The following is a 22,015-nucleotide window of genomic DNA, read 5'->3' as shown; positions in this document are numbered from 1 at the left end:
ATAATAAATATTTCCAGTAGCACTTTAGAGACCAACAAAGTTAGTTATTGGTATATTTATTATATTTATAATTTTTATTTATTTATTTGTTTTGTTTCGACTTCCAATATTTTGATGCTGCTCAATAGCACCACCTACAACATCAAACCTAGACAGCATCTTAAAAAGCAGAGACATCACCTTGCCGACAAAGATCCGTATAGTTCAAGCTATGGTTTTCCCAGTAGTGATGTATGGAAGTGAGAGCTGGACCATCAAGAAGGCTGATCGCCAAAAAAATGATGCTTTTGAATTCTGGTGCTGGAGGAGACTCTTGAGAGTCCCATGGACTGCAAGAAGATCAAACCTCTCTATTCTGAAGGAAATCAGCCCTGAGTGCTCACTGGAAGGACAGATCCTGAAGCTGAGGCTCCAATACTTTGGTCACCTCATGAGAAGAGAAGACTCCCTGGAAAAGACCCTGATGTTGGGAAAGATGGAGGGCACAAGGAGAAGGGGACGACGGAGGACGAGATGGTGGGACAGTGTTCTCAAAGCCACAAACATGAGTCTGACCAAACTGCGGGAGGCAGTGGAAGACAGGAGGGCCTGGTGTGCTCTGGTCCAGGGGGTCACCAAGAGTCGGACACGACTCAACAACAACATCTGGGATCCTAATACTCCCACAGCCCACCTTGAATCGAAACCTCCCACTCCGGGGAGTGGAGATGGGCCTGGGACGTCTTAGCCCAAGGAGTGGGGGCCTTGCCTCCCCATCACCCACCCCCATCTGGCTTGCGGAGGGGGGCAGTTTTGCAGGGACCCCGCCGCCCCTCAAACTTCTTCCTCTGCCAGCCCGAGATCGCGGTAGGAGGAGCAACGGGCTCAGCCCTTTTAGAGGCTGTTTCCTCCTCCGCCACCCCCCCCCCCCTTCAGGATGGGTTGCCTGGAGTTACAGGACTCGGGCTGTAGCCAGGCTCTGCAACCGGGCGAGCCGGGGGGGAGGAGAGAGATGCAACCACCCCTTCACACGCACACGCGCAAAATCAAGAGTCAGGATGCTTCCCTGCAGTCCAGCGCTTGTCTTCTTTCGCTGCCGAGAAGGAGGAGGAAAGGGTTGAGCTCTACAATTGCACGAGAATTGCTCCCTCTGCTGCATCCCGAGCCCCCTGCTCCCTCCTGGGGCTTCCCTGATCCTGGAGAAAGGCTCAAATTCCTCGAGGATCTGGCTTGTGAATGGGGCGGAAGGGAGGAGGAGAGCGTTGCGCCCCCTCGCCTCTCCAAAGCAGGGGATGCATGAGGGTCCCAGCCTGACGGAGGGGAGGCAGTGACGGAGCCCAAGGCACCCGCTGAACTTCTTGGCTGAGTGGGGAGGGGGTCGCGCCGTTAGATCCTCCCTACCCAGCCCCCCCCCCGCCCCACCTCGGAGCCCCACTGATTTCTCAGCCAGCGCAGAGGAGGGGATTGGGGTCTTCCCCGTTTCAGAGCCAAGAAGCTCCGCACATCCCTGTGACTTGGATTTTAAGGCACTTTTGCGTCCTCATCCCTGGTATAAGAGCAGGCGGGAAGGAAGTCCGCCAAATCCACTGCTTTCGGGAGCCACTTCTGCTAGCTAACTGCTGAACCTTCAACAGCCACCCAGTTGAAGGCCATTCCTGGATTCACTGTTGTTCTGAAAACCAAGCTGGAAGCTGGCCCTGTTCTCCCCAGCAGTTTGGGTGCCCATTGGAGCCAAAATTGCAGGGTTCGCTGGGTAGGAGATTATTTATTTTTTAAGTTATAGGTAGGTAGCAGTGTTGGTCTGCCGTAGTTGAAACAAAACAAAATAAATAAAATAAAAAATAACCCCCCCTTCCAATAGCACCTTAGAGACCAACTTTGTTTTTGTTTAGTCGTGTCCGACTCTTCGTGACCCCATGGACCAGAGCACGCCAGGCACTTCTGTCTTCAATAACTAACTTAGTTGGCCTCTATTTATTTTTTAAGTAATTGTATTTCATCCCAGGTCCCTCTGCATCTGAGCTGAAAGCAGCAACCCCCAGAGAATAAGAACCATAGGCAGTACTGAAGGGCTGTTGTGTTGCAGCTGGGCAAAGAAGTGGGTGGGAGATCCTCTCTCAGGCACCCCCCCCTTTCACCACTCATGCAAAATCATGCTGTAAGTCTGCTACCTGCTTTCCACCTCTAGAGGTGCAAATCTTTCCAGAAATCACCTTTAGCCTATTCATCATGCATGGGGAGCATTCAGTATTTGGGGCTGCGTGATTCAAATACTATTAACTTGTAGCAGGAAACCCCCCCCCCCATATCATTCAGTTTGTACAAACTTCACACACACTACATACGCTACACTTCTGTTATAAATTCATAGAAAATCAACCATACATCGGATTTGCACTGTTCCACTTTTATTTTACTCCATGAAGGAAAGACTACAAAATGGGGAAGGTTTGATACAGGGCGCCATAATCCCTTCACCATACCAGCACATCCACAGGAGCCCTGCCCAGTTGCTATGCCAACCCTGATGATCCCAGACAGAAGACAATCAAGATGTTTCTGGGGGTGGGCTTGACCTAGAGGATGGGAATTTCAAAAGTTTTTATAAGGTCTTGCACACCATTTTCTGTGTCTTTTCCTCTCTCCTGCAAGTGAGGGGAACACCCTGTTGCAACAGTTCAATAAAGGCCAAGCCTACAGGCTGCTGATTTGTTCCAATTTACTCTGGTTGGTGTCTTTACTTTTTGTCCAAGGGAGCTCTCGGATTTTTCCGGTAACAAACTGAAATGCTGTTTTGTGCATCCCCATCTCTGAGAGGGAAAAGACTCCAGGAAGTGGGTAGAGGATGAGGGACTTCATCTCAGGGTTGTGGGTTCAAGACCCAGGTTGGGCAAGACGATTCCTGCATTGCAGGGGGTTGGACTAGATGGCCCTCGGGGTCCCTTCCAACTCTTTGATTCTATTGCTTTTTCCTCAGTGAGAGGATCCATAACAAATGACACTGCACTTCAGTCTCCCAGAAAGGCAGCTTGACTCAGGTCCAGGGATCAGGCCCAGCTGAGGAGCCAATGGGAGGCAAAGAAAGGGTTGATCCCCTCCCTGTGTGCCACAGCCTCCTTCCTGATTCCACCCCCATCCATGGTTGTTAGATACAAAGATATAAGCAGCATTGAATCAAATGTTTGGCAGGAAATGAAGTTTGGTCCAAGCCTCCTGCTTCCAAATAAGGCAGCAAGGGGTGAACTGGAGGACAGATCTGGGGCACTTGGAAGACAAAAACCAAGACAACAAAGATGCTTTGCACATTTCCGTTGTAAAATTTGCACATAAATTGTTTTGCACGCACCCCTACCCTGCAGGAAACTGTGCAAATGCAACAAGGGCAGGGTTGTGAATGCATGTGGCACAGAGGTTCATTCTAATTTGGGCCGGCCTGAGACATTTCGTTGCCCAAGGTGAGCCAGAAAGGGGTGTGTGCCTGCCTGGAATGGAACTTTGTGAATGGTGCTAGGCTAGAGCATTGAGAAAGACTATCAGGCTCAGGAACCAAATGCAGCCCTCCATGCCTCTGTGTCAGGGCTCAGGCCACCTCCCACCCTCCTTTGCACCTTCCTTGGTTTTGTTATTGTTTTAAAACTGACTGCAATGTGTCTTTGGATGGAGAGAAGGTGCTGTGGTGGGAGGAGAGCACTTGTCTCATCCCCTTCCGAGGAGGAGGAGGAGGAAGAAGCGTTTGGACGCCTTTCACTCCCCAGGGGTGCCCAAACTTTTTTCAAAGAGGGCCAGATTTGATGAAGTGGACATGTGTGAGGGCTGTGTTGTGGAGCTTTTTTAGGATTTCAGCCTAGGAAATAAACTGCCAATAAATAAGCGGCTAACCATCTCCTTTCCCTTCCTCCCCCAAAACAAACACTCTGTGAGGTGAGTGGAGCCAAGAGAAGTGTGACTAGCCCAAGCAGTTCAAAAGCACACCAGTGCAAGTGGCTAAATAGCTACTGCTGTGGCAGGAAGGTAAACGGCGTTTTCATGTGCTCTGGCTTCCGTCATGGTGTTCCGTTGCACCAGAAGCAATTTAGTCCTGCTGGCCTCATGACCCAGAAAGCTGTCTGTGGACAAATACCGGCTCCCTCAGCCTGAAAGCCATAAGAGTAACACACCCCATAGGCACCTTTGACTGGACATAACCATCCAGGGGTCCTTTACCTTTTACTCAGGTGGCCCTGTGAGATCTCGCATGAGCATCCCAGTGTCTGGGCTCTGAGCAGGCCTTGCATCCCCAGCAAGGCAGAGAGCTCAAAAGCTCGTGATGTGCCGGCTGACCCCAAGAGGACCTGGCCTAAAAAGAGCTTTTAAATTCCCCAAGTTGCTTGGATTTAACGTGCGCACTTTCAGCCAGCCTGTTTCAGGGCTGCTTCAGCTACAGGTGAGCACAGAGACTCGGAGATGAGCAGTAAAGCTGATTCTTTATTCAAGGAAGCAGAGCACAAACAGAGGAACATACAGGCAAGACTTGCCCTGGTCAAGCAGTTGCCAGAAGTGATGCTCTGTGACTCCCAATTCACCATGACCCAGTGAAGCATAGGGCTGATCCCTGAGACCCCTGAGCCAAAAGGGGCGCCTTGTTGAGAGATACCCAAACAACTGAAAATCTGGGCTTTAAGTGCTATTCTGAGCCAACTTATCCTTATGGGGAAAGGGTGGTGAATCCCGGATGAGTGAATATTACAATGCCTTTATTCATAGAATCACAGAATCACAGAATTGTAGAGTTGGAAGGTCACTTTCTGTATCTGTTTATCTGAAACAAAAGGGCTTAATTATCCCGTGCCTTGTATTGTTTGCAAGGCACCCTCTGAAGCATCGTCAGGTGGCATTCAGAAATGAAACTGATCTGTAAAAAATGTTACTTGGAAAGAGAGAGAGAGAGAGAGAGAGAGAGAGAGAGAGAGAGAGAGAGATTGCACATACTTTTGTAAACCAAGAAAATATTTAATAAAAATACATAAAAAAGAAAGAGAGTATATGAGCCCAAAGAGGGTCTTTGCACGCACAAGTGTTCTAGGGAGTCTCTGCCCACCATCATATGTGGCTCACACCATGACCCTGTTCCAATTTCCCCCGTGAATGTGTGAATGGCTAGTTATGCAATCATTTGGGCCAGGTTTCCCAATCATTCTCCGAAAGGGTAGCCATGCCAGTGATATTGAGGCACCATCTGTTGCTGTTCTCTCCCTGCTCCCCCTTAGCCCAAACGCAGCAGGCTGGCTCCTGTGGGATATAGCATCACTGCAGCAATCAAATACAACATTTCCTGTTTGCCCAGAGTGGACACACAGGGGAATGTTGCTCCAGTCAGGAGGACTTCCTGTCACACCTGGTCTGGAGCATCCTCCTCCTGCTTGTGACCAGGTCGATGGGCATGACCCTGGGAGACCCTATAAAGGGGCTAATCACGTAGCCACCTTCCTCTCACTCTTCTTGACTCTCTTGATGCCTTTTGCTGTCTGCTGGCTCTTAGCCAGCAGCACATGGGCTCATCCCTCGCAGAGGATGAAGCCACACTTTTCTCTGCAACTGTAACTACTAGCTAAAGCCTGCCTTCGGAATCATACTGTGAACTGAATGTAAGTAAACCTTATCATTACATTTAATAGAAGACTGTTGTGTCATTATTGCTTTTAATAGGGAACTAAAGGGGAAATTTACCAGGAACAATCCAATCTGGACAAGTCAGACTGAATTGTTGTGACTAATCCATCAACCAGCTTCCAGCAAGGGAATGTGCTCTGCTACTAGCTCACTAGTGGGAGTGAGGAAGGATAATATTTAATCAATATATCCTCTCCTACTATCCACATTCCCACAGCCCCTTCCTCCTCCTCCCCCTCCTTGCCCCCTCTCCGTCCCAGAGCCCTTGCAATGCAGCCTCCCTTAGGGCTCTGAAGTGGCCTGCAGATGGCAGTGTGTCCCTTCCAGTGTGGGAGAAGCACCTCCTGCGACAGCCATGCCACCTTCGAGTGCCAGAGTGCCAGGCTGGCCCTGGAGGTCTTCGTTTGTTTGTGAGGTTAAGGCCGGGGGATGCTAGAACGGTTTCTTCAGGGAGTGAAGATGCTACACAGAAGTGGCTTGTGGGGAGATGGGGAGCGCATGGAAGCAGGTGGCGCCAACAAGGGCAAACGTGCCTGAATGGTGAACTGCTGGTGCTGGTGCAAAAAGGAGGCACTGGCTCAGGATCACACCCTATATTAAAAGTGCATATCCCCCCACAGAATCCTGGGGACTGCAGTTTATTTAGGACGCTGGGAATGGCAGCTCTGTCTGTGATAGGAAAGCTATAGTTCCCAGGATTCTCTTACTGTAGACATACACTTCAAAACTGTGTGGGGTGTTGTAGGTAGTCTGTTGCTTTCTCCCGCAAGAGAGTGCCAAATCCATTTTTATTGTGCAGCTTAAATTTGCTGGCCTACAATTAGATCACCCCTGCAAAATAGTCACATTCTGGGAGGGGCCCACAGCCAAGCTCTAAAGGCCTTGGGACTTGGGGTGTCTGCACACAGCAAAGCACCCCAAGGTGCCCTTCAGCTTCTCTTGCGATGCACCGTGTGGGATGGTTTTAAGGTATGCAGGATGCCCAGGGGAAAAGAGACCCAATTAATCTGTGTTCTGTTCTCCGCATTCACATTTCCAGCTGTTTTAGGTAAACAGTGATTTAAGGCTCGTTCTTAGGACGTCCTTTAATGTGCAATTCTCTTTCTGTTTAAGGGGGGCCTGCCCAGGATGTAAACAGAGGCCCCCTCCTTAGAGTCCTTCTTCCTTGCTTGTGGGACGGGGGGGGGGGGGGCTAAGCGCACAGCAGCCGTAGCCACATGGAAAATGTACTGTCATGGACGCAGAGGCGTGGTGGGGGCACCAGCTAGGAGCCCCCAAGGGAAGAAGGCTCAGAGCCTGGGGACAGTGAGCGAGGGAGAAGTCTGGGAGGAGGAGGTGCGTGGGGGGCAATTCAGGAAGTGAGGCTGAGCCCCCCCCCCCGATTCTGGCGTTTCTGCTGCACTGAGGGCTATGCGTCATTTTTAGGGCTCTGGGCAGGTCCCAGCCACCCCCCATCCAAAGTGGGGGCAGGACCCCCCCTGCAGACCCCCCCAAAGTGGGGGCAGACCCCCCTCCGGTTTTGCCACGCCTTGGCATTCCGAGGTCACTGCGCCCGCAGAAGGCGGTTTTCCCTTCTCTCTTTTTTAAGCTTAAGCGAAAGCAGGCAGGAGGCCGTCCCCTTGAGAGTCCTCCAAAAAGGATTTCCATGCTGCTTGGATTATTCTTGAAATCCTTCAAGATTTCTAAAGTGCAGCAATTATTTCCAACGGCTGAACCGTTTCTTTCTTGGAAGTCAAAAGGAAAGCTCTTTCCCTGCCCCCATGCTGAGGTCGGGTCCAGAGCACCACAGGAGTCGATTAAACCGCCCTGGCAGGGGTGGCTAAAGAGGGGCAGGGCAGTTGAAGGTGTGGGGCATGGTGGGGGGTGGGGATCCTCAGCCCCATACTCCACAATCCACGCAAGACAGGAAAGCGTGTGTCTGTTAGGATCTGCTCTTTGCTGTGATCAGTCCCTGTTTGTGAGCAGGTCACAGACTCATGGAATCAGAGGATTGTAAAGGGACGTGGGTGGTGCTGTGGGTTAAACCACAGAGCCTAGGGCTTGCCGATCAGAAGGTCGGCGGTTTGAATCCGTGCGACGGAGTGAGCTCCCATTGCTCGGTCCCTGCTCCTGCCAACCTAGCAGTTCGAAAGCATGTCAAAGTGCAAGTAGATAAATAGGTACTGCTCTGGTCGGAAGGTAAACAGCGTTTCCATGCGCTGCTCTGGTTTGCCAGAAGCGGCTTAGTCCTGCTGGCCACATGACCCGGAAGCTGTACGCCGGCTCCCTCAGCCAATAAAGCGAGATGAGCGCCGCAACCCCAGAGTCGGCCACGACTGGACCTAATGATCAGGGGTCCTTTTACCTTTACCTTTAAAGGGAGCCCCGAGGGTCATCCAGTCCAGCCCCCTGCAATGCAGGAATCTCAACTCAAGCATCCATGATGGATGGTCATCCAGCCTCTGCTTGAAAGCCTCCAAGGAAGGAGAGTCCACCACTTCCCGAGGGAGTCTCTTCCACTTCTCAGCTTTCAAAACTATTTTACAATGCAGCTTAAAATATAAGAACAGAACACAACAGCTAACCGCAAGCAATAAAACAACAAAATGCAACAAGCCAGACCTTCGTCAGCAGCAGTTTCAGTAGCTACCCTGCCGTGTTGAGTTCTTACTGTTAATTAGTTTATTTTGCACTGAATATAGTTTGATATGCTATTATCCTGAATTTTTTGTGTGTGGATATGTAGGTATAGATATATACAAACATAAACATTCTACACTGGGGGATTTGCCTCTGTTCAATTTCCTCCACCACCTTTCTCCCCTTGCTAAAACCCCACAGCTTCTCCCACCCCCGGCTGCTTCCAGTTGCTGTGGTTGAGTTTAACCCACCCAGGGGGTTGCTAAGCCCCTGGGCAAAGGGTCTCCTCAGCCCTCCATTAAACTTCATGGAGGGTGCATTGAATGGAGGGGGGCAGGTGCATCGCTCCTCTCCCTCTTTTGAGCAGCAGCGCATGGCCTGGGCTGGGCTGGCATTCCTTGCGCTGCTGTTGGTGTGGCCTCACCTTCTGCAGAGTGTGACAACGTTTTACATTCTTAAGTACATAGGGAGATGCAAACCCCCAATCCTGGACAAAACTGAATCATCTTCATCTCCTTCTGCAAGGCAGCAAGATGGGGGGACATTCCACATTGGTCATGCCTGGATAGCTCAGCTGGTTAGAGCATGGTGCTGATAAATGTGGGATGTGAAACAAGTAGCAGTCAAGAACAACATTCCTAGAGTGGACATGCAAGGGGATGCTTGGTCCAGCCAGTAGAAAACTTCCTGTTTCCTCCTGGGCTGGGACAAACTTCCTCTGCATGTGACTAGGGATGGGCGTGACCTTACCTGTCCAGGTGACAAAAGGACCAGGAACAAAGCCCCCCCCCCCCGATTCCATTCCTCGAAGATGCAACATCTCTTCAGCGAGAGATGCCCAGTTGGCTTTCAGCCAACAGAGCACAAAGGGACTATCTCCTTATGGGATAGTTCCACATGTATATACTTCTGTAACCTAAGTCTGCCTTCAGGGATCCATCTGTGAACTGAGTGAATGTGAGTAAACTTCTTTTATACTTTTTACACAAGATTGTGTCATGTCTATTCTTTTTAAGGGGGAGTAAAGGGGATTACCAGGAATCTTATACTGAGAGGCTAAAACTAGCCTGCAACAAGCTAACTGATGTGTATTTAAAAAGCGGAATGTTAAAACTCTGCTAAGTTATAGAAATTGCTAGTACAAGTTAGGAAGGATATTATTAAACAATATATCCTCTCCTGCCTCCCTGAACATTCCCACAATAATGCCAAGGTTGCAGGTTCGGTCCCTGTATGGCACAACTGCATTGCACAGGGTTGGCCTAGATGACCCTCAGGGTCCCTTCCAACTCTACAGTCCTATGATTCTATGACCCCAACCGGATATTCATTCATTCATTCATTCATTCCCTGCCCATCTGACTGGGCTTCCCCAGCCAATCTGGGCGGCTTCCAGCATATATAAAAACATAACCAAACCTTAAACCCTAAAAAGCTTCCCTGCACTGGTCTGCCCTCAGATGTTTCCTAAATGTTATATAATTACTCATCTCCTTAACATCTGATGGGAGGGCGTTCCACAGGGCGGATGCCACTACCGAGAAGGCCTCCCCGCCCACCTTCCCCTCTCTGGGTTACTTTAAATGGGGCCGTGGAGTGTCTTCCAGGTTAGCTGTGGAGAGTTTGTATTGGGGTGTCTTTGTCCCAGTCATCCGATGAGCAAAGGCATCTTGCAGGAGCTCCCTCCCCCCCCCCCCGTGATGCCTTCATTAGCCTGACCTCGATTCCACACAGCCTCTTCTCCTGGACATGCATTTTGTGCTGATTGCTTGAGCAGCCCTTAGACTGATAATAAACTGCGCTCCCATAATAAACATGCCTTGCACCTCCAGGGCTGGCGCAGGAGACAGGAGAGGCCTCAGAGGACCCTCTGCTGCTCTTTCAAGGCTCCCACGGAGCCATGCCGAAGCGTCCTTTGATCTGATTTATTGATTTATTGTACAGTGGTACCTCGGGTTACATATGCTTCAGGTTACAGACTCCGCTAACCCAGAAATAGTACCTCGGGTTAAGAACTTTGTTTCAGGATGAGAACAGAAATCATGCGGCGGCAACGGGAGGCCCCATTAGCTAAAGTGGTGCTTCAGGTTAAGAACAGTTTCAGGTTAAGAACGGACCTCCGGAACAAATTAAGTACTTAACCCGAGGTACCACTGTATGTCTATGCCGCTTTTCATTCAAATGAATTTCAAAGCTGCTTACAACCAATAAATAACCATAACATTAAAAACATTAAAACATTAAACATTAAAAAAACCAGAATAGCACATCGTGAATACAGCATACATCATACAAAATAATTAACAAATTATCAATGAAACAGTTGCAATAGTAATAAAAAAAACTTAACAAAACAGCAACTAAAAATAAGCTAAACCTCACAATTATGGCAAGTCATGTGATTAACAAATCAATGCAGCCTTTAGAATCTATAAAATGATATTAAAAACATTAACGAAATAGTAACTAAGGGAGCCTTAGGGAGGGGACGGTGCTGCTGGTGACCTGCCCAGCCAGATGGTGCTCAGTCTCCTTATTGCAGCCACACAGACCCCACTGCAGACCCCAACTGGGAGGCCCCAAGTCAGGAGCTTGCCCTGGGGTTTTTTGAAGAAAGCAATAATAATAATAATAAGATACCAGAAGCTTTTTTATTAGGAATTACAGGTACCAAAGGAGTAGAAAAGACTCCCGAATGCTTCTAGCCCAGAGATGGAAAGAAGATAAAGTCCCGACCAGAGAAGAATGGCAAATCAAGCTGATGGACTGTGCCGAGATGGCAAAGCTGACTGGGAAACTCATGAACCAAGAGGCTAAACACTTTACAAAAGAATGGGGGGGGGGATATAAACTACATAGGAGCCCACTGTAAGCAGATGGAAACCAGAGCAGGATTTTGACTCACTTGTAGTGTAAAAAATACTACGGATATTGTGGTTTGATATAAAAGTTGGAGTATGGATGAATATGCAGTTGTAGATGATTAAAATGAGGTTCCATGGAGGCGTTGGGGGGAACTTCTCAGATTCAGAGAATCTCTTTACATAGATATGTTTTTCTTACTTTTTGTTTAGCTGTATTTTCTATTTATAAAACCAATAAAAATGGATTTCAACAGAAAGAGAAAAGGATCTGTCCCAGGGGTGACCAGGTCTGGTTCAGATCCTGCTCTGTAGTCCAGCCCATAGCTGTCAACTTTTCCCTTTTCTTGCTAGGAATCCTATTCGGAATAAGGGAATTTCCCTTCAAAAAAGGGGAAACGTTGATAGCTATGGTCCAGCCTTGCTGACACTACCTGAGAGTTTAGGAAACCACTTAAGCGCTGGCCCTCACCTTCCTGGTTGCATCTGAGTCACTGATTTGGATTTTTCATAGGAAGGAGGAAAGGAGATGGGGTTTCCTGGCTTCCTCTTGGGAACAACTCTGACTGCATGTCGGATTGTCGGAGCCATCCATCTCCCTAATAAGCCACCCTGGATGGCTGCTGGCAGCTGCAAGAAAGAGGCAATTAATAAGGATCTTTCTGACCTAGATCCAGGTGGGTTTGTGGCTCCCGGATGAGATGCCACATTCATTCCTCACGCCATCCTCCCTGCTGAATGCTAACCTCTTTTCCAGCAGCGGTGGGAAAATGGCTTTGGCTGGGGGGTGGGGACATTGCAGAATGGAGTCGCCCCTTAAGCAAGAAGTGGGGAGATGGAAGGATCAAAATGGCATCCTTTTTGATAGTGTTATCGTCCTTTCTGCCCGGGGCAGTGAGCAAATCATTAAAACAATATCATTCAAAACATTTCTTAAAAGCAGTTTGAAACATTTGCTACTACCTTAGTTCTAAGGTACCTTAGTGGTACCTTAGTTCTCAAACTTAATCTGTTCCGGAAGTCTGTTCCAAAACCGAGGCGTTCCAAAACCAAGGCACGTTTTCCCATAGAAAGTAATGCAAAATGGATTAATCTGTTCTAGACTTTTAAAAACAACACCTAAAACAGCAATTTAACATGAATTTCACCAGTGCTTATTTCTGGGGGGGATGCAGGGGTACGCATACCGCTAAACATTTTGTGAATCTAAATTTGGCCTCAATTGAGGGGCAGTAGGAAAATGAGAGTACCCCTAAACATTTTTTTAGAAAAAAGCACTGAATTTTACTATCTAATGAGACCATTGAACCATAAAATGAAAGCAATAATCAATGTACTGTACTATAAAATACCGTATTTTTCGCTCTATAAGACGCACCAGACCACAAGATGCACCTAGTTTTTGGAGGAGGAAAACAAGAAAAAAAATATTCTGAATCTCAGAAGCCAGAACAGCAAGAGGGATCACTGTGCAATGAAAGCAGCAATCCCTCTTGCTGTTCTGTCTTCTGGGATAGCTGCGCAGCCTGCATTCGCTCCATAAGACGCACACACATTTCCCCTTACTTTTTAGGAGAGAAAAAGTGAGTCTTATAGAGCAAAAAATACGGTAAATAAGACAGTATTGTATATGATAAAAATAAAAATTAACTTTTTTCCTTATCTGCACTGATGATAGTCATTGTTTGGATGGGGGGGGGGGCTTTTGTCTATTTCCACAGTCACACAATCAATCAATCAATCAATCAATCAATCAGTAGCTGAACTGGGTTACACACAGTCGCAAAAACAAATGAACTGAAAAAGCCTCAAAAACAAAAACGCAAAATAAATAGCAAAAACAAAAGCACCAAACTTAATCCGTCCCAGAAATCCGTTTCACTTTTGAAATGTTCGAAAACCAAGGCGCAGCCTCTGATTGGTGCAGGTGCCCCAGAAACAATCACTGACAGCCACATCAGACGTTTGCCTTCCAAAAAACGTTCGAAAACTGGAACACTCACTTTTGGGTTTTCGGCATTTGGGAGCCAAGGTACCACTCTATTGACCTCAGGGCTGCCAGGAACAGTATCCTCCAGCCAAGAAGTGCGGGGCCAAGCAGAGATGCTTTCAAAGCCCTATTAAAAGTCAGCAGTGAGGGAGACAGACACACCACACTGGGGAGGGCATTCCACGAGGGGAGAACCACCACTGAAAGGTCCCTGTCCACACCAGCGAGGCCTCACAACAAGTATCTGAGGTAGATAAGGGCAGGGGCTGCCTCCAGGTCACCCCTGTCAGCATCACAGCTGAGAGTGGGATTTGAACCCAGATCTCTTTGGGTCCTAGTCTAGCACTCTAACCACTACACTGCCAAGGCTCTCAATCTCTCCTGCTTCTCCCACCTGCTTCCGCTGCCCTGTTCACCTTCATTCTGACTTCTCGGCCCTTCCTTCGTCCCTGCATGTCCTGTCCAGGATCCCACGCATTGTTGACCAAGTATATAATTGCTCCTTCCTTGTATAAACTGCTGCTCTACGGGTATTGTAGAACGGGGATTTGACATTGTAAATTGATAGATATTGTGCGCTCTGCTTCAGGCACAGCTTCATCCAGGAGTTTTCTTTCATATTGTGCTGAGGCAGTAATTCCCCAGAGGCGCAGTTCAGTCGGGCTCCTTTGACACCGGGGGACTTTGATGCAAGGTTGAAGTTCTTCTGTCGCCGCCACTACAGGAGTATCCGAATCCGGAACGCACCATCTGCATATAGATTTGTTTTATCCTCTGTAGGGTGGTTTGCTTTCTTTTTGTTATTCTTTAAACCTTTTCTTAATCCCACAAATCTGCATATCCATTAAAGTTCTTAAACATGGTATAAATACATTTATTTCCCTTTTTCCCTTTTTGGAACTGGTCTAAATTAAGGAGAGCGGCTAGCCCATCCTGCTAATTTAAATTTTCTCATTGATCCCACACACCCACACTGGTTTGGCAAGATTTGATCTTGATTGCATCCTTAGAGGCTTTTTGAGAATGGAAGTAGACCTTGCTCACTTAACAGGGATGCCCACCAGGCTAAACTTACGCAATTCCCTCACGCAAAAGGCAGATCTCTTGGGCTGTTTTCCTTGCCTATGGGAGTACAAAGGGAAAGCAGGATCCTGCCCCCTCTCTCAGGAAGTAAGGGATCAACCTTCTCTTGCCTTTCAGCGCTCTGCTCAGCAAGGACACAGGCACCGGGTGGGCTGACAAACGCCAGGCACTGTTTGTTGCGGTTACCAAAACGATTTAACAGCAAAACTTTGAGCAGCTTTTAGTTTCACGTTGTGAATGCATTTAGACGTTTGCCCTATTTGCAAATGCACCTCCCCGTTCCAGGATGCCCTCAGCTGCCTCTTATACTTCTGGCCCCCTTCGCCTCACACGCAGAGACACCCCTCCGCCCTCCACTTTCCTGGCCCTGCAGCTTAAAGCCCATGGGCAAGCTGGCAGTCAGAAAGGGCGCTTCTGCCGCTGAATGTTCCCAAACCAAGTTCCTCACTGGGGTGTAAGTAATGCCTAGCAAAGACAGGGAGGGAGGGAGGGAGGGAGGGAGGGAGGGAGGGAGGGAGAGAGAGAGAGAGAGAGAGAGAGAGAGAGAGAGAGAGAGAGAGAGAGAGAGAGAGAGAACACGAAGCACTCAAAGACACTTCTCACCTGGGAAGCGAATTTCCTTGTGAATTCCTCAAAGCGTGTTTGTTAAAGCTACTAAGTGCATAAATTGCTTTAGCCAACTCCCTTCGGGCATTTGTGTCCCGTTCATTCATATTCTAGGATTTAAAGATCATGCAAATTGACGCCGCGTTGGGTCGTCAGCCACGGCAGAGGCTTCACTGCCCGGTTGGCACCCAAAGCAGGCTGCCGGGCACCAAGTGCTTTACTTCCAGGGGGGAAAGGTGCCAGGACACACCCGTAGCCTTGAGAACCCCCAGGGGGGAAAAGCAGTGCTTGGCATTGATATCCGAGCTCTCTGCCAACGTCACCCCTCTTCCCGCTGGAATGCTGAGTCCCTGTCGTGTTGTACAAAGCTCACTGGCCATTACCAGGGCGTAAGAATAGTAGCCCAGGACAAAAAGCTAATCTTGGATAACTGTGTGTGTAAAATAATAAAATAAGGGAAATGACATCAAATCATATGTAGAAAGAGCAGAAAAGTAGCACACGGCATGTGTCAAACAAGGACAACACGTTTGGCGTTCTTTGTCATCCTAGAAAAAAGTGAGAATTTGGGTGCCGCAGGGTTCTGTCCTGGGCCCATCGTTGTTCAGCATCTTAATAAATGACTTGGATGAAGGAATTGAGGGGATGCTCATCCAATTTGTAGGTGACACCAAACTGGGATGGGTAGCTAATGTCGCAGAAGACAGAACCAGAATTCAAAATGACCTTAACAGATTGGAGAACTAGGCACAAGCTAACAAGATGAATTTCAATTCATTGAGGGAGAATCTGTTGAACTGGCCAAACCAGTCTCTTTGTAAGATACAGGTAGGTAGCCCACCTGTATCTAAGTTTGTTATGAGTATGAGCTTTTGTGTGCATGCACACGAAAGCTCATACCAATAACAAACTTAGTTGGTCTCTAAGGTGCTACTGGAAGGAATTTTTTAATCTTTGTAAGATAATGGCCTGAGCTGGGCGGTAAAGTGCTCTCATCAGCATCTTAGAGAGCGAGCCATGTTGCCATAGTGACAACTGAGGGATGCTGCTCTCCAGAGAAGAGGGGCACAGCCTTTTCCCACCTCACATGGATGTCACATGATCCATGAAGGAGATCAAGAGGCTAAAGGGGGAAATTCTGGCATGGGAGTTTTGGGCCAGGCTGGGAGCTGGTCGGAAAGAACAGACTTTTCTGTGGAATGAATCCAGAGCTGTGAATTTGTGGGGTTTCTTCAGGAACCCTAGTGGGGATCAAATTTAGCTGGGGTGTCTACCCAGGTCCCTATGCTCAGATTGTATGTATATTTGTCAATGAAACCATATAGCCTACAGACACCACAGACTCCGCTGACCTTCAGTCCAAGGAAACTGAACAGGTGCCCCAGAGTCCACCACCTGGAGAATGAGGTGTACAAAACAACATTATTATTTCTGGTGCTTTCAGTTTAGAAGGTTTTACCTGCTGCTTTTGCAATGTTTCCTTAATTCATGTGACATTTTTGCTGTTTTTTTTAGCATCCTCTGGTGTTTTGCAAGACATGGAAAAGTAGGATACAGACTTGGAAAAAATATATATCAAAAAATACAAATGGATAGTTGTGAACAACTCAGCAAACACGTTTCAGGGGGGATGCCTCTGCAATGGAAGCTAGGCTGCACATTAGTCAAAATGCCCACACTTTGGCTAAGAGTGGTCAAGAGTATGCACAATCAAGTATGTGACTTTAGATATCTGAAGATGGCTCTTGTATCTCCTCTTGGTCTCCTCTTTTCCAGGCTAAACATACCCAGCTCCTCACAAGGCTTCGTTTCCAAATCCTTGATCATCTTAGTTCCCCTCCTCTGCACACCTTCCAGCTTGTCAATATCCCTTTCCCTCTCTGTAATTCCACATTCTGCTGAGTGAGTTCCCTGGCTGTTGGCACTGCCAGGAGGAGCCCCTCTTGGACGCCTTGTGATTCTGAGACAGAGAGCCCCACGGGACAGCAGTTCCTTGCCTTGCATCACCTGCCATCTTTTAGGTAAAGGCAAAGGACCCCTGGATGGTTAAGTCCAGTCAAAGGCGACCATGGGGTTGCGAAGCTCATCTTGCTTTTCAGGCCGAGGGAGCCGGCGTTTGTCCACAGACAGCTTTCTGGGTCATGTGGCCAGCAGGACTAAACTGCTTCTGGTGCAATAGAACACCGTGACGGAAACCAGAGCGCATGGAAACGCCATTTACCTTCCTGCCACAGCAGTACCTATTTATCTACTTGTACCAGTGTGCTTTCGAACTCCTAGGTTGGTAGGAGCTGGGACAGAGAAATGGGAGCTCACCCCACTACAGGGATTCAAACCACTGACCTTCAGATCAGCAAGCCCAAGCTTTAGACCACAGAGCCACCTGAGTCCCTGCGCCACCTATTAGCAGTCTTGTGCTCACTTGGAAGAGGCCCTCTTTGCTCTGCATTTCAGAAATGAAGAGCGAAGCACAGGCCCAGCTGGGGAGAAAAAGCAACTCTGCAGAATCAGCCCTGCAGAGGTGATGCTGTGAAGCTCGGTCGCTCTGCCGTTCCCGCCCACTGGGGCCATGCGCTTCTCCTTCCCTTCCACACAGCCATTAAGAGAGATCAAATCACTGAGTTAAGAAGGAGCATGGGGAGGATGCAGGAGCCCAATTAAGCGCAGGCACAATCCTCCACGGCCGAGCCTCGCACTCCCCATCTTCCAGCCGCAGAACCAGCTCCCGGCTAATTGGGCCCGGCAGTCTGTCACACAGGTTCCTGTCAGACTTCTCCTTGATCCTTTGGGACAGGAACCTATCACACAGGCTCTCCCCCCCCCCCCTTGGCTCCTGTGTAGTTCTGTGCCCCCTGCCCCCAGCAGCAGCAGCAGCAGCAGCAGACAGAGAGAGAGATGCAAAGGGCTGCAGGTGAGTGTAGAATAAGGTTGCCATATACCCCAAAGTGAAAATCCCGAGGAAGGATTTTTGCTTCCACACTAGGGTTGCCATATGTCTGGGTCTTCCTGGACATTTTGCAGATTCAGCAAAAATCCACCCGGATGCTGCTTTGCAGCCCAATTCCCAGATGTGTCTGGGACGTAAGAAAGCCCTAGTGTAGAAGTACATGTTTCACATGCAGAAGATCCCAGGTTCAATCCTGACATCTCCACGTGGGATTGGGAATGTCTTCTCCACTCAGACTCTGGAGAGTGACAGCTGCCAGTCACTGAACAGCACCTGGGTCCAATGGTTTGACTAAGTGTAAGGCAGTTTCCAGTCTTCCCATGCGTCTAAAGTAAGATGACAACAATGAGGATATAAATGCTTGTTTGGTGTTAGGTGTGGGGATGTTCAGGGATGCAGGAGAGGATATATTGTTTGATTATAGCCTTTCCAACTTGTGATAAGAAGTTCACAATTTAGCAGAGTAACATTCTCCCTTTTAAACTCACAGCGGATGCATTTGTCATGCTCGCTAAAGCCTCTATAATAACTGTTCTGGTATTTTCCCCTTATTTCCTCATAAAAGATAAGACACAACACAGTCTTCTATAAAAGTATAAAAAGAGTTTACTCATTCACATTCTGTTCACAATCGGATCCCAGAAGTCAAACTTAGCTTAGAAAAGTAACATACACCTGGAAACTATCCCATAAAGAGACAGTCCCTTTGTCCTCTCTTGGCTGGAAGCCAAGAGAGCATCTTTGGCTAATCAGATATTGCTTCTTCGACTAAAGTAGTCACAGAGAGAGAGATGGCTGCCCTGCCCTATGCTTTTGTCGTTACCTGCACAGGTGAGGCCACGCCCACCTCTAGTCACATGCAGAGGAAGTCTGTCCCAGCCCAGAAGGAAACAGGAAGTTTTCCTGCTGGCTGGACATTCCTCCCCATGTGTAAACATGTCCACTCTAGGAATGTTGTACTTGGCTGCTTTTGTGTTTCACATGCCATATCAGGCACCAAAGGATGTACTCCACAGAGAGCTGGCTTCTGGCACCAGACCAATTGGCAGACCAACTCTGCCTCACAAAGATGTCTGCAAACATAAAATGAAGGTTGGCAACATCAACTCTGCCATGCGGGAATCCCTTGCAGATGACCACAGTGCCTGGAGACAGACAGTCAGGCAGTGCATCCATAGCAATGGCCAGAGAAGGAATGACCGCTGGAAGGAGAAACCCTCTGGTGCAAATGCAGCAGCACAACTGGACACCTTCGTCTGCCCCAGCTGCAACAAAACATGTCTCTCCCACATTGGTCTCTGCAGCTACAGCAGGTGCTGCTACCTCCCACCAGCCTGACCTCACCCCCAAAGGTGTGTTGGCTTTTTTCGCAGTGTAGTAACGCTGCAGAGAGCTTGCTGGGGAGACCATGCATTAGAAAAAGAAGGGACTCAAAAATAACTTAAACAAGGTTTTAATAAGAACAACAAAAACTCCTTATATACCAAATACATCTACAAACAAACACGACCCAACCACCAACCCATCCCCAGGGTAAATGGCAGAGCTAGGTGCTGCTCCTTATATACTGCAGCCAATTCTAAATCAATGCAACTCAGCAGCACCTGCTATGCCTCACAGCTGCAAGGCTGGATCTCGTTAGTTTACTCTGGCCCTTGCTCTGGCCCCTTAAAGGTATACACATTGGGTGAAACAATGATGAACCTTTAGATTTAAAGAAACAGTTCAACAAGGTGCTCTCCTCCATTGTCTCATGAGACAGAGGGGTTAGGCAGCCTGCCTCCATCATAAATGCGTAATGGAATCTTGGGCCACATCTTAAGTCCTGCCATAGTTAGAGGCAGCAATGCTTCTGAATATCAATAGCTAAAAACCACAGGAGGGGAGAATGTTGTTGAGGTAAGGTCTTTCAGTTGCAATGGTGGGGATGTCTCAATTCTGTTGGTTCAAGGAAAAAAAGGTATAAAAAGGAGAATTCCTGGGATGCCAAGATCCAAGTTAGAGGCTAGTACTCTTGGGCGAGAGAACCCCAGCAGAGCTTTAAAATCGCAAAACGCACAGCAAAGTAAAGTGTGGTTGTTAGACATTTAAAATATGCCCTTCCAAGTTCCTTCCAAAGTTCCCCTCTTCCTTTGACATAGAAAAAGACCACCATGTTTGGAAAGTTTAAAATGGTTTACTTACAAACTCTTCAAAGGTCAGATTCCTGTGCTTTCCCATACAAGTCAGTAAAGTTGCACAGGCAGAAAAACTTGGCTTAGTTAACAGGTGGTGAAAGTTCTCAAATTATTGGTTAGCAACTCAAAAGAGGCTGGTAAGAGCCATGCAGCCTGAGCTCCAGCAACCAGCTCAAAACCTCTTCGCTTGCTGAAGTTCACCTGTAGACTGGAAGCTGAACTAAGTAAGGGGAAGTGACCTTGCTAGGCCTAGCAGGGCAGCTTACTCTATGGTATCAACCCCTTCATGCATTAATCAAAATTAAGCATGTTGGTTACAGGATGCTGGTTATCCCACAGATCCCACCATGTCAGAAAATGCCTCCTACTTTTAGGTAGTCTGGGCCCTATCTTTGCCATGTAAGCTGTCAGCCGCACTTGACCCGGCCAGCATCAGCTTCTCTTAAATCTGATCCGCTACACACAGCAACCAAGTCAGCTCAGAGCTCCCTCCACAAGCAACCCACTGTCAGCTCCTGTCTTCCCCGGGGGCTGCCCTTTAATATCTCGCTACTCAGAAACCGAGGGCGGATTCATATGGGGGATGTAACATGAGAGCCAGGCCATAATATTGAAGAGACAGCCAAGAGAAAGCAGTTGCCAGAAGCCGTTATCCTCAGTGAGATCTGGCCAAGGGAGGCCTGCGGCAGGCTGGTGCAATCTCTGCTTCCTAAAAGTTTAATACGGCAAGAGTGGAGTGTGTTACGAAGGCCCAGGAGATGCCTTGTTCTAAGCCACAAATGTTTGCTCAGTCCTGCTCTGCGGGGGATAAAGAGGAGCAAAGAAGCTCTCTCTCTCTCCTCTCTCTCTCTCTCTCTCTCTCTCTGTGTGTGTGTGTGTCTTGCAGAACAGCTCTCCTGGTCAGACTAATGGAGCCTCAACTTTTTCCTAAGCTGAGAATGTGGAGTTTGTTTTTCTGATCACGAAACCAGCACCATGTTCTGGGTCTGGGGAGAGAGGATGTTGCAGGTATTAAATATAGCACAGTCTGAAGCAACTGGGCACATTTCCTTTGGAAATGAAGACCTATGAAAATATTATTTAAACTTTTACTGGCAGAACTTTCTTCCAAGCAGAATTCAAGTATCAAAAATACCCATACAGTACCTTGCGCTGTCCAGCACAGGCTCAGCATCTTACAAAATACAATATAATCCAATCAGACCTAAAAGCAGAGGTCTCTCTTTGCGTTCAGAGAAAGACTCGCGGCCACTACCTCTCCAAGGTGGTGAATTTGCAACTCATCACCTTCATCACATGATCAAAGGTTCACTGAGCATGGGTCGGCAGGCACAGAGACCTTGGCAGGAGAAAAAGCAAGGGAGGGGCAGGACCATGGACAGCAAAAGGACCAGCGTTTCAAGGAGCTGCTGCACCACTGCTCTGCTTGGAAGCATTTTTGGGGAAAGTGTGGGATGTGAAACACAAGAGCAGTCAAGTACAACATTCCTAGAGTGAACATGTTTACACATGGGGAGGAATGTTTGTCCAGCCAGCAGGTAAACTTCCTGTTTCCTTCTGGGCTGGGACAGACTTCCTCTGCATGTGACTAGAGGTGGGCGTGGCCTCACCTGTGCAGGTAACGACAAAAGCACAGGGCAGGGTAGCCATCTCTCTCTTTTTGACTACATGCATCGAAGAAGCAACATCTGCTTAGCCAAAGATGCTCTCGGAGGACAAAGGGACTGTCTTCTTATGGAATAGTTTGCAGGTATATGTTACTTTTCTAAGCTAAGTCTTGCCTTCTGGGATCTGATTGTGAACAGAATGTGAGTGAGTAAACTCTTTTTATACTTTTATAGAAGACTGTGTCGTGCCTTATCTTTTATGAGGGAATAAGGGGAAAATACCAGAACAGTTATTATACAGGCTTCAGCGAGCCTGAGCAAACGCATCCTCTAGAAGTTTAAAAAGGGGAATGTTACTCTGCTAAAATTGTGAACTTGTTAACACAAGTTGGAAAGGCTATAATCAGATAATATATCCTCTCCTGCATCCATGAACATTCCCACAGAAAGGAGAGTCTCAAGTTCTTACCCACTCGAACTGGTCTGCAAGAAATGTA

The 22,015-nt window shown here is 48.0% G+C and overlaps 1 protein-coding gene and 1 long non-coding RNA gene across 3 annotated transcripts in view; one reads left to right on the top strand and one right to left on the bottom strand.

Moving 5' to 3' along the window:
* LOC310660977 (uncharacterized protein) overlaps positions 1–22,015 on the bottom strand; it is a 776,342-nt gene that overhangs the window by 157,306 nt on the left and 597,021 nt on the right. The window lies entirely within an intron of this gene.
* The window catches only part of LOC310661158, a 142,919-nt gene that overhangs the window by 33,505 nt on the left and 87,399 nt on the right, over positions 1–22,015 (top strand). The window lies entirely within an intron of this gene.

Source organism: Podarcis tiliguerta (assembly GCF_965153285.1).
Source record: "Podarcis tiliguerta genome assembly, chromosome: 12".
NCBI lineage: Eukaryota > Metazoa > Chordata > Lepidosauria > Squamata > Lacertidae > Podarcis > Podarcis tiliguerta.
The sequence above is the reverse complement of the archived record's forward strand: the minus strand, read 5'-3'. Positions and strand labels throughout refer to the sequence as shown.